Source organism: Cylas formicarius, unplaced genomic scaffold (genome assembly GCF_029955315.1).
Source record: "Cylas formicarius isolate icCylForm1 unplaced genomic scaffold, icCylForm1.1 PGA_scaffold_1__22_contigs__length_36826433, whole genome shotgun sequence".
NCBI classification, from domain to species: domain Eukaryota; kingdom Metazoa; phylum Arthropoda; class Insecta; order Coleoptera; family Brentidae; genus Cylas; species Cylas formicarius.
The window spans coordinates 15,538,993-15,552,547 of NW_026844264.1; the positions used below are offsets into that span (position 1 = coordinate 15,538,993).

The window sequence follows — 13,555 nt, forward strand, 5'->3', positions numbered from 1 at the left end:
AATTATAATCAATTATAGTATCAACGTCACCCTAAGAAATGTGGCCAAGGTTCAGGGGTAGATACTTCATAACATATTTGGTGCGCCCCATGAGGTAGGAAAATAGTTTCTTTTTTTTTTCTTCCGTTTCCTGTTTCAGACCTTGTCCTATCCATTTAAAAAAACTCACTTCGGAAACAGAAAATGTTTTTCGTTTGAACGATCTTACCTTCATACATTGACCTCGATATCATGTTTTGGTCCATCTCAATGTCGTTCAGTAGTACCAGCCAACGAAATTTAACACCTCTTACTATAATTATTATTCTCCACGTTGGAACAAAAACGATGCGTAAAAATAAATCCGATATCGATATAGTCCAAGGCGGCTCACATCGCAGCTATTGATCTTGAAATTTTTCCCATATCCGATTTGTTTTTTTACCGGTGAACAAATAACCCGCGCATGAATAAATCATAATGTAAATTAAGTTACTCAGAACCGGTAGCGTATATATCGCGACGGCGGTAAAATCGGTACTAGTAATTTTGCCTGCAAGTACACCATGTGCCAAATAAAACGATCCACTATACGATCTGGAAACCTTGGAGATACGAAAAAAGTTCCGTACAAAAATTTCTTGAACTCTCCTGAAGATTTAAATTATTATAATTTTGTGTCCCCTCCGACATCAACTTTGTTATTTTAAATCCATGGTTGAAATAAAGGGCACTTTCTTAAGAAATTCCTATTCGAATTTTGCATAGTTTAGGTTATGTGTGTTTTTTTTAACATTTTTATTGCCCCATATAAAATTGTGTTGTGACTTTGCTGACCCAGGTATTGCGACGAAAATTTAACCACAGACTAAAGAGATGATGCACTATTCAATCAGCTTGACAGATGCGCCTTAGTGTATACAGGGTATCCCAATGTCTTTATCAAATGTACAAACATTTGATAAAGACACGGTGTTGTCGAAAAAATTGTCATGTGAATATATATAATTTGGTGACAATCTGACCTTTTAGTTCTTCTTTATTTAAAAATGTAGTTGGCTATGACATTAAATAAAATCCTTTTTTTAGCCATTTTTCTGTTTGATTTTGTTGTTTTTCATATTTCTATTTAAAAAAATCATAGTTGTCAAGTTTTTTGTTAGTATATATTTTATTTGTATTTTTAGTTTTTTGGTTAACCTATAAAGTTTAATATTTGTTTTTTTTTATTAGGTATTTTTAATCAAGCTAGATAATTAACTATTAAATGTTTCTTAAAATATGAATTCTGAAGTGTTATTAAATCTGTTATAGTGTGTAGTATAGAGTCGATTTTTCTCAAAATCTCCACGTATTAATGGACACCCTGTATTATTAGCAATAGGTTTTATTCGTATATCTGGAGTATTATATCTTTAAAAGAAGCAGTATCGTATCTTTGCAATTTAAAAAATACGTAATATTGTCAACAAGTGACCTAATGTTTTAAATTCAACAAGAATTTATACGGGTGTTATCTTCAACCTCGAATATTTCAAAAAGCAAGAAAAATTGAAGCATATCATAAATTACAAACTTACCTTATTTGTTATCCTTATTTGAATAAAAATAGAAAATCTTGATATTTTGTTAATTGAATTCGCCAAAACGTCACCACTTATTTGGATCAGTAGCGTCACAAACACAATTTTATATGAGGAAATCAAAACATGAAAAATGAATAACCTCAATTTTTGCCTAAACTATGCAAAATTCGAATGGGAATTTCTTATGTTGAAATATACAGGGTATTCCATTTAAAATAATAAACTTGATTTGGGGGGGAGACATTTTTAGGATACCCTGTTTGAACAAAATTATAATATTTTCAATCTTCAGGAGAGGACAAGAAACTTTTGTACGATTTTTTTTTTCGTGTCTCCTATGGGTTTCCAGATCGTACAGTGGATCGTTTTATTTGGCACACGAGCGATCGAAACCAGGAAAAAATATTTAAGGTTTTATATTCCACGTTTTAAATAGGGGTGGTCATCAAAAAGGTCGGATAGAGTTTACAGTAAACTGAGTTTCAAAAAACGTCCCGCCAATTCCTAGATTAAGCAGCCATATTAAGTTTCTTGCAATAGTTCGTTCTCGCCCGTAGAAATTACATTAAAATCATTTCGCTAGCCATAAAACTTAAAACCTGAACTAACTGATTAATGATTTTACTTTGGGAGACAATTTCACCGGCTTGTTAGACGTTATTGAGCTTAACAGAGTCGATAAGGTTTTACGAATTAGACGGACTAAATCAAAAAGTGCCAAACCGTTTGAAGTAATTACCTCACTTTTTCTCAGCTAAGGTCTAAACTTTTACGATGATAAATTTTTGGGCTAATAGTTGAAAATATTCTTTACTGGGGTAAAATTGCTTTATCTGCAAGCAACACATAGTCGATAAAAATTATTACCTATTATGAAAGTATTCTTCAAATTTCATTTGCGTTTGTATTGTTTGAGTTCATTATCTGGTCCAATAAGAACATTCTCTCTTCATTATCAAAATTACTATAAAATGTTTTTAACTATAACAATAGTTACTACTACTGAAAAAAGTCTTATGTGGTAGTTCATTTCATCGGTCATAGAACAATTCAATTAAATTCAAGTTTTAGGTTTAATGTGCCTGTTACGGTAACCATCTGTTTGTAGGTCTTCCTAGACTCCTCTGTATTTACGCGGTTCATCCTAACCAACATTTTCTATTTTTACATACCATCACCCATCGCAGAAATCTTGTGTGTGTCTTAAAAAAAACTTGGTATAAAGAGTAAAAGTTTTGAGAAACTAAGCAACATTCGGTTAAAAAAATTCAACAAAAATAGTTTTGATTTCCTTTTTCAACAAGTGAAAATACGTATAGTAAAACTAGTACCACAATAGTTACATACAATTCTGCGAATTCTCCGTAACTCATCACCAAAGCGCATCGAGTCGGTTGGTTGTGTTACACTGCAGTAATTTTTTCATCGTAATTTTGCAAGTCGCTGCGTCACTGTTGGATGGTCACGGGTTTTATTAAACTCTAATAATTAGAATTTTTCTAAAAGCATTTTTTTCTCGAGAATTTTCCTTCAAAAGTTGAAGAAAGTGGTAAATAAAAAAGGTGTAAAGATTGTTAGGATGCACAATTCAAAATGATTTTAAAGTATATAGGACACCCTATTTTTAAATTTTGTTTTGAATTCCTTTTAAAATTCTTCAATGTTTTTATTAAGTTATAATAATACATACCCAAATCTAATAGTTTTTTCAATATTTAAATTTTTCTAAAAAAATACTGGTTTTAAAGGTGGATCATTGAATTTTAATTAGGAAAATCTCGTTTGTTTTTAGATGACACACCACACATTTTTCTGAAAGATCTTACAAAAACTTACAACTTTTATTAAGTATGTTTTATACGTTTTTTTAATACTTTATTTTAACTTTTTCTATGTTTACCCTCCGTTCTGTCTAAGACTAAGACTATTGCTATAACATTAGTTGGACATGACAAAATGACGTCAAATTTTTACCTGACAACTGAGTAAATAAATTCATAAAATTTATTGTGGTGTCAGTAAATTAAAAAAAAAACTTAAGTATGCATTAATATATTGATATGATGTACTGAATGATGCGGAAAAAAATTCTTTGTTGACAGTAAGAGTTTACAAGGCGAAATACCCCAATAGACGTAAGTAGTGAATAAGTATAATATAGGCTTCCCCCACTCCTCTCCCTTTTGTGGGCGTATCCTCCTTCCCCACGACTCTCTAGCTCCTCCCCCTTTACCCATAATCCCTTGAAACTGGCTCCCATTGGATAAGCAACCAGAAATGCGGTTTAATCAATCTCCCCACCTCTAGTTTGCGATGGCGGCGAAGCCAATCAGAGCCCAGATATTTTCCCACCCCTAAGAAAAGCAATGGCGCCAATGAGACTTGATCATATTGTTCGCGTGACCATCTGCACCCCCTAGCGGTTCGAATGTAAACTAGTGTCCCCTCTTGGAATAAGATTTTCTTTAATAAGGTAACCCCACCTAGTGAATATTGACCAAAACATTTATTTTAAAAACATATAGTTCTGCGAATGTGTACCCACGCGGGTACAAACTGTACTTTTATTGCGCACAAAGGACAGGGGAAATAAAGACGAAAAGTGTTGGATTTCTTTTCTCGGAACTGGAAGCTGGCAGGCACCACCAATAATATCTGCAAAACAAAAAGCTGGTTAAAATTTTCATTAATAAAGTAGGATATTAGAAACCATATACCTTTTTAATTTACTAAGCAATCTACCGTGCGTTAACTTCATACATATTTCCGCATGCTTCTGTTTTAAGGTATCGTGAAATATTTGACTATTTATCTGGGAAAAGTTCATATGTCGAAAATATTATGTGTATGTGGCCGTGGTAGGCTTTCTTTACTATTATAATTTTATTTTTATTATTTAATATTTACAAAATTAATTTATCTATCTTATTGATGATTTTGATTTTCTTTGCTATTTTTATTATTTGTTTTTATTATTTAATATTTTCAAAATTAATTTAATTTATCTATCTTATTGATGATTTTAAGATGTCGCAGTCAACTTTACTATTTCATCAATTTCTTTTATTTATTGCTGATCTTTGAGGATAGTGTACATACTTTTTTTCGTAACTTATCTGTATCTACCCTTTAATTTCCTATCAAGCCATAAAGCAAACTCGAAAGGCATCTTAACTAAAAAGTCATATACTTTAAAGCTGCTGCGACTACTACATGAAAGTGTGTTTCTGTGAAATCTCAACAATAATGAAATCTGGACGCTTATATTAAATACTGTAATACTCTTCTCTGCTAACGCTCTAGGAGACGCTATTTGAACCCTGTTCAAAGAAAAACTTCTACAGCCCAAATAACCCCTCTGAACCACACTTAAGCGCATCACTCTTTCACTGTCTTGCAGCCTTCAGATTAATATTCCGTACTAACTACGTATGCCATACACGAAACGTTCTCTTTTCTAATTTTTTTCTATGCGCTACATTAACGAACAGGATCTAAACTTTTCTGTCTGTGTATTTTGTTAGCCACCTTAAAAAAATTAAAAAAAAGGTATGCGAACCTAGAGGATATTTTCCATATTTTTCACAAATGGTGACAACAATTAATGCAAGTATTATTTTTAATAATAATCCATCTTTCGCTATGACACGAAAACATCGACTTTTTAATTCTAACTTTTCTCATAGAGCTTCCCTTTAGTCTCTATCTGTTCTTTAACTAAATCCCCACCTTTTTGAAAAACCAACCTCTAAAAATAGTTAATTTTCTCTAATTTAAATTTGTACGTTTTCCGCAATATGTGTGAATATTTTCGCTAGAGCATTTAGTTACTTAGTACATGTCCTAATCAATATTTTAAAAATATAATTCTAATGATACGTGTTTACGATTTGAAGATAACGAAACATTCCCCAGTTTCATAAATGAGAGCTCACTGCCAAACTACCAAACATCACAGTACAAACTACCGTACTACGCCCCCTGGACAAAATCAGGTCAGTCAGCGTCATTAATTCTACCTGCGTTAACGAATAGCGTATTGTTAATTATGGTTTAATACGCAGAAAATTTAAGTAACAAATAATTGCAATGAAACTCACTAACATCATAAATTATTAAAAAAAAAATTAGAACAGTTGGAATTTACTGGAGTAACCAATTTGGCACTAAAAATGGAAATTTTCGATACTCTACTAGGTGCCTACAATAAATTTTACTATTATTTTTTAATGCAGAGACACAACGATTTTCTAGTTCTGAATTTGATCAGGGGTATATGACCATAGTTTACGCCGACTCTAAAAGGCATGCAGTCTATTGTTTTTGAACGCCCCATTTTGTGTATTATGTTCAAAACAGAGACTCTCTGGGCTTACGACTACAGCTACCAGCTACTACTTTCAATAATATTAACACAAAAAAAGTAGGTGGCATTTCTATAATACGTGCAAAGTTTATGTGAAACTGACTGGAAGACAGAGTAATGCACCAATATGTTACTAAACATATTTCGATAGAATTCCGTAAGAGCTTACCTCCAAGTTTCCTCATTTAGTCAGTCAAAGCATCAAATGGGAAATTCCAATCCAACATAGGTAGTGGTGGAAATATATCAATCGCCTACGTTACCGATGGTACCCGACTGAAGCTTCTGCGTCTTCTTTACCCCACATGCCTACTTAAAAGATACTGGTCTAAGTCTCAATATTCCTGTTAAAAAAAGAGAGGTTCTATATTGCCATAACTATGTGTTTTCAAAATTTTACCTGAATGGTTCGTGATTCCTTATATATGCAGTGTTGGCAGCAATGTGGCGACGACTACGCTGAAACTTTCCATATCTCGTGTCCCCATGACTGGTCTGTTTCATATATCAAACCTCACCTCGCACGGGTTTGAACCTCCTTTAAAAAAAAAAAACAGGCAAGACTTATACTTATATCAAAGTAATACGAGGAACTTATATTTTATGCCAAAACTTATTTCATCACCTCCAAAGGGGAGTAGGGGTTTCTAAAGTATGGTAGGTACATCTCTTTCATTTTTTAATTAAAAAAGTGACACAATTACGCGACGTAACTCGATCCGGATCGTTAACGCGTCTCAAGATGGGGGTTTAGAGATGCTGAGGTCATTAAATTGATTCACTATTACCAGTACACACTGAAACCCCTTATTTCCAAAATAAAAAAATTGTTAACTGTTAACACAACAAAAAAAACTATTTTCTCACCAATTATATTTCTGGGTCGTTTTCAGAATTTGTCCAACGTAGAATCCCAAGAGGATAGGGCCGCAATTTCGAAAAATGTTCATGTCTCCCCACTATGCATTTGTACAAGAAGCAGGGCCGGATTAACAGCAATTATATTCTTGTCAGTCAACATACAGCCGCCGATTGAATTCTCGGATTCTGCTTTACTAGTTGCCATGGTCTGTCAAATATGTTACTTAAAAATTGTATATTTTTTTTACAAATAATATACCTTTCCTAAAATAATTCCGCCTTTGTCAAGTGGGACACGGGCACGTCTGTCCGCTTTGAAAAGCGCAGGCGTATGTATCTTCCAAAATGATCCAAGCAGGCCCGGATTGCCAGCAAATACACAACTCCCCGATTCAATTCTGAGATGTTGCTTCACGAGTTACCATGATCTGTCAAATATTTTAATTAAAAAAAATCTATTATTTAGCAACAATATACCTTTTTAAAATAATTTCGTCTTTTTTCAAGTTCAACAGGACACGTGTGTTCGTTTCAGTTGGACAAGGGCACGTCTGTCCGCTTTGAAAAGCGCGGCGTATGTATCTTCCAAAATGATCCAAATTGTTAACCTTTTTTTGATTCCTCGTTCCCCGATTCAATTCTGAGATGTTGCTTCACGAGTTACCATGATCTGTCAAATATTTTAATTAAAAAAAAAAATCTATTATTTAGCAACAATATACCTTTTTAAAAATAATTTCGTCTTTTTTCAAGTTCAACAGGACACGTGTGTTCGTTTCGAAAGGTTTCGTAGTCTGTAGCTCTGTCGAATTCTCCAAAATTCGTTAAACCTTCAGATATTTTCAAAATTTGTCCAACGCAGACTTCCACTCACGCAGTTTCGAAAACTTTCTGGTCTCCCCGCCATGCATTTGTACACGAAGCCGTTCTGGACTATCAGCAAACAGCACATCCGTCATTTTTCTTCTCGGATTCCGCTTGACGAGTTACATCGATCTGTCAAATATTTAATGTAAAACAATCTTATCTATTACTTTTACCCAATATTAAGTACCTATTCAAAATTAGTAGCGCCTTTTCGAGTTCGAAAGGTTTCGTAGCCTATAGCCCTGCCGAAATGGCATTGCATTTGTACACGAAGCAGGGTCGGATTGTAAGCAAACAGCACCCCGGTCACTTTTCTTCTCGGATTCTGCTTGACGAGTTACATCGATCTGTGGAATATTTAGCGTAAAAAAAAATTATCTATTACTTTTACCAAAAATGAAGTACCTATTCAAAATTAGTAGCGCCTTTTCGAGTTCGAAAGGTTTCGTAGCCTATAGCCCTGCCGAAATGGCATTGCATTTGTACACGAAGCAGGGTCGGATTGTAAGCAAACAGCACCACCGGTCACTTTTCTTCTCGGATTCTGCTTGACGAGTTACATCGATCTGTGGAATATTTAGCGAAAAAAAAAATTATCTATTACTTTTACCAAAAATGAAGTACCTTTTTTCTTTAAAACAGTTCGTCCTTTTCGAGTTTGAAAGGTTTCGTAGCCTATAGCCCTGCCGAAATGTCATTGCATTTGTACACGAAGCAGGGTCGGATTGTCAGCAAACACCACAAGCGTCACTTTTCTTTTCGGTTTCCGCTTGACGAATTACATCGATCGGTCAAATATTTAATATAAAAAATATCTATTTTACCAAAAATACGTACTCTTCTAAGATAAATTAGCTCTTTTCGAGTTTAAGAGGACACGTATGTCAACTGTAGGATGTTTTATTATTATATTTTCCAGTGTCTATAAATTAATAAACAACAGAAGCTTCCGAATACAAAAATTTCAACATGAGTTTTTTTTCTTGAAATTTAAAAGTTCTAACCCCTAAAACCATATTTTAATACGCTGGCGGACGTATAACAATCCCCAAAAATTACCATATTTAAATTGTTACTATTGATATATTTCTATTCCGAACTTAACTCAATACATGCAAAAAAAAACTAGCGAATGTTATTTATTATCTCCGATGGGTGGATGATTGAGAAACGTTTAAATAAATCTACCTTTCTGTCTCTCTTTTTCTATATAGGTCACTCATTCTCTCTATCTGTTACTTTCCACAATCCGAATTTACACTTGGCCCCCCAAAAATCTTGTAAAATTTTATCTGCTTAACTTCTTCGCGTTGTTCATATGGCTGAATTTTTTGGGAGATATATCGTGCGTTATTTCTATTAAAATTCTGTTTCCTTTTTACCTACTTCAAAAACGTAAGCGAGCATTTTTGGTTGTTTTATTAAACAAAAATTGATACTAACCAAGATCCGTATCTCCGACCTCAGCTTCCTTTGATCACTCCCCAATTTTTTTTAATTAAGTATAGAAACCTCGTCGAACATATACTAGGTCAAAATGTTACGCGGTTACTCATTAAAGTCGCAATTCCGAAAGCTTCTTACCTATCTTTTTCCAGTCTTTTTTGTTTTATTTATCCGTATATGAAACACACATTGAACACAAAACTTAAACTCGTTGGCGATATTGCATTAAGCAACAAACGCGTATAACAGAAACGAACCCTTAACACAAACGCTTCTTTAAACTTCGACTGACACGTGAAACAACCCGCATTCCTACGAAAGGCAGGTAAACCAAGCAGGTCAAATTTTAAGCTACCCTCCAGTGTCGTCGTAGGTTGGGGCATAGTAAATAGCGAATACAACAAAGCGGTAATTTATAATAATTTAATTTGCATTTTATTTAACTTAAGTTGTTTTGTAGAAAATGAGACATTTCTACAATTAATCAATATACTACGAGTACTTTTCCGCTTAATTACTATTTTTGAGAAACAAAAGGAAACGTTAGATTCCATTCAAACTTTTTCGGTTTTCATGATATCTCGCGTTTATTTAGAAGCTAATGGCCTGTGGCCTTAACCAGACGTTTCCAAAGCCTGGTTTGATATTATGTATATAAATCTTAACAAACACGAAAAATAGAGTTATATTGCCACCGAAAATCTGAATTTATGTTTAAAAATGTAACTTCCCGTATTTAAACTATTGCCTGCATTGGCGCCTATATTTTATAGTTTTTTTTTTGTATCCTATTTTTTTTTGTTTTGCTTGCAAATGTGTGTCCATTTTTCGGGTACTGAATTTTTTTTTCTCAAATTATTACAAATTACTCAAAACGGAGTTAAAAAGAGACGAGGAGAAAAGGGTAGAACCCTTATTTCTCCGACACTGACCTCCGATGTTTATAAAAATTGACCCCTTGACACCCTCCCCGTGAATATTTTACAAAGGATTTTTAAAATTTAACTTCCAAATAACGCATACTCTCGCCTAGTGTCACAGTTTTGGGCCCCATTTTGCTATGGTTAGACAGGTTTATTCTTGTACATTGTCGGGACAAAAGAAGCATCTCCTTCATCCAAATTGACTTTTTCATACCTAATATAACAGCTGCCGGGCATCATCTCGCCTTAATTGTTTCTATTGAATTAATTTTAGTTACAAAAAATTAGATGATCGTCAAAATTGGCATAAAAAGATAATCAAGATTTAATTAAAACAAGAATATGCACAAAAGAAAAGAGATAAACTCCGACACGGGAAACAAGGAAATATCGCTGAAACGGCAATTGATCTAGCGCGCGCCTTTTTTAAAAATAATAATTTTTCAAAAGAATTCTAGGCTAAGCTAAATACCTGGTGCAACAAAATATTGAAGGATCTTCATGATCCTACCTGTGAGCGAGTAGAAAATTATTTGCAAAGAGGATAAAGGTATATCTTAATATAAATAGTTTCACTATTGATAATATGTCCCCTTTTAAAATGGCGCATTATTTGATACGTACTTTTTTCTTGTCAGAGCTTGTCTAAAAAAAAAAAATCGGGATGGATGGAGGTTCTCCGTCAGGTTTTTTTCCTGTCGAAACAAGTATGTGCGGCGTTCGCTTTGGATCTGGGGGAATGGGTGGGGTTATACATATATAAGCTATAAGAAATTTTAATTTTTTATTCAGTTTCCACTCATACAATTTCGTGATAAGTGCAGAGTGAGAAAAATGTCCGAAGTCGAAAATTATCCAACGCAAGCATTGGATTCGTGGGGAAGATTTGTGGTCAATGCGGAAATAATCCGCGAACAAAAATACATTTACGAGGCAGCAATTACGCTGCCGGAATTCGGACTAGAAATTACCTCAGGTCTTAGCCCAGCAAGAATCTTCGCTCCGGCAGTGAAAGTGAGCTTTATCCCCTACGTTTTGGCGGAGAAAAGAAGCATTTCGTTCGACGAGATAGACTTCACAGAATTAATACAACAGCTTCCATTGTTATTGTTAGCAGGCCCGACTGGTAAAGTTATGTATTTAACCTGCTTCAAACTCAGCTGTCTACAATGTGATGGTGAAGTCTTGGTCAAGATTGAAAATAGCGAGGGTATACTCTATATTTCGAAAGACTGGGTACAGAAATTAATTACCATAAGCAAATTGGTATTTAAAAGAATACGAGTACTGTCTCGTTTGAACTTTTACGAGTACTACGATAGAATATTGTATTTGACTATACATGAAAATTTACTGGAAGACGCCAAAATCTTTCCGCATATAGAATATTTATGTTCTACAGAAGAGAGTGAGCAGAGCTACTGCATGGAGGACTACATGCGTTTTGGAAAAATGCAGATAAAACAAGATATCAACAAAAGGATAGCATGGGACATACCTGTGTTTTAATAGAAATTTACCTGTAAACTAATAATAATAAATGTATTTTTAAAATTCAGTGTGTGTGTATGTTTTATCCTTACCCCCATAAAAAAAAGTAAAAAAAAAAACAAGTAATTGCGTAAAATAATTTTATTAAAGAAAAAAAAAATAACAACAAAATATATTCAAACAAAACATGGTACCACCGGAATGAAACCATCAGAAATTACCCCAACAACGGAGATTCTCGCATATAATTTACCAAAAAAAAAATTTGCAGTGCAAAAGTCAAAGTTCAAAGCTGGCGATGCAGTGAGCATAAGTCGCACAAAATCGGTTTTTGACAAAAGCTATGAAATTAATTGGACACCCCGAAAATTTCAAGATTGTTAAAGTAAGTGGTTCCTTCCCTCTTACGTATATTTTGGAAGATGTGGAGGGGCGTTAAATCAAAGCTTCGTTTTATGAAGTCGAATTACAAAAACCGTACTACCAAATAGTCGAATCGACTATTTGGTAGTACGGTTTTTGTAATTCGACTTCATAAAACGAAGCTTTGATTTAACGCCCCTCCACATCTTCCAAAATATACGTAAGAGGGAAGGAACCACTTACTTTAACAATCTTGAAATTTTCGGGGTGTCCAATTAATTTCATAGCTTTTGTCAAAAACCGATTTTGTGCGACTTATGCTCACTGCATCGCCAGCTTTGAACTTTGACTTTTGCACTGCAAATTTTTTTTTTGGTAAATTATATGCGAGAATCTCCGTTGTTGGGGTAATTTCTGATGGTTTCATTCCGGTGGTACCATGTTTTGTTTGAATATATTTTGTTGTTATTTTTTTTTTCTTTAATAAAATTATTTTACGCAATTACTTGTTTTTTTTTTTACTTTTTTTTATGGGGGTAAGGATAAAACATACACACACACTGAATTTTAAAAATACATTTATTATTATTAGTTTACAGGTAAATTTCTATTAAAACACAGGTATGTCCCATGCTATCCTTTTGTTGATATCTTGTTTTATCTGCATTTTTCCAAAACGCATGTAGTCCTCCATGCAGTAGCTCTGCTCACTCTCTTCTGTAGAACATAAATATTCTATATGCGGAAAGATTTTGGCGTCTTCCAGTAAATTTTCATGTATAGTCAAATACAATATTCTATCGTAGTACTCGTAAAAGTTCAAACGAGACAGTACTCGTATTCTTTTAAATACCAATTTGCTTATGGTAATTAATTTCTGTACCCAGTCTTTCGAAATATAGAGTATACCCTCGCTATTTTCAATCTTGACCAAGACTTCACCATCACATTGTAGACAGCTGAGTTTGAAGCAGGTTAAATACATAACTTTACCAGTCGGGCCTGCTAACAATAACAATGGAAGCTGTTGTATTAATTCTGTGAAGTCTATCTCGTCGAACGAAATGCTTCTTTTCTCCGCCAAAACGTAGGGGATAAAGCTCACTTTCACTGCCGGAGCGAAGATTCTTGCTGGGCTAAGACCTGAGGTAATTTCTAGTCCGAATTCCGGCAGCGTAATTGCTGCCTCGTAAATGTATTTTTGTTCGCGGATTATTTCCGCATTGACCACAAATCTTCCCCACGAATCCAATGCTTGCGTTGGATAATTTTCGACTTCGGACATTTTTCTCACTCTGCACTTATCACGAAATTGTATGAGTGGAAACTGAATAAAAAATTAAAATTTCTTATAGCTTATATATGTATAACCCCACCCATTCCCCCAGATCCAAAGCGAACGCCGCACATACTTGTTTCGACAGGAAAAAAACCTGACGGAGAACCTCCATCCATCCCGATTTTTTTTTTTTAGACAAGCTCTGACAAGAAAAAAGTACGTATCAAATAATGCGCCATTTTAAAAGGGGACATATTATCAATAGTGAAACTATTTATATTAAGATATACCTTTATCCTCTTTGCAAATAATTTTCTACTCGCTCACAGGTAGGATCATGAAGATCCTTCAATATTTTGTTGCACCAGGTATTTAGCTTAGCCTAGAATTCTTT

General features: G+C 34.0%; 1 protein-coding gene and 1 long non-coding RNA gene across 5 annotated transcripts in view; one reads left to right on the top strand and one right to left on the bottom strand.

Annotated features, from left to right (window-relative positions):
- Positions 1-13,555, top strand: part of LOC132696234 (5'-AMP-activated protein kinase subunit gamma-2) — a 111,834-nt gene that overhangs the window by 53,017 nt on the left and 45,262 nt on the right. The gene's annotated exons all lie outside the window — the stretch shown is intronic.
- Positions 4,119-7,958, bottom strand: LOC132696238 (uncharacterized). The gene is made up of 6 exons (XR_009618007.1): positions 7,515-7,958; positions 7,270-7,462; positions 7,052-7,220; positions 6,799-7,000; positions 6,101-6,469; positions 4,119-4,220 (listed from the first exon to the last, which is right to left on the bottom strand). It is a non-coding gene; the product is annotated as an uncharacterized LOC132696238 (long non-coding RNA).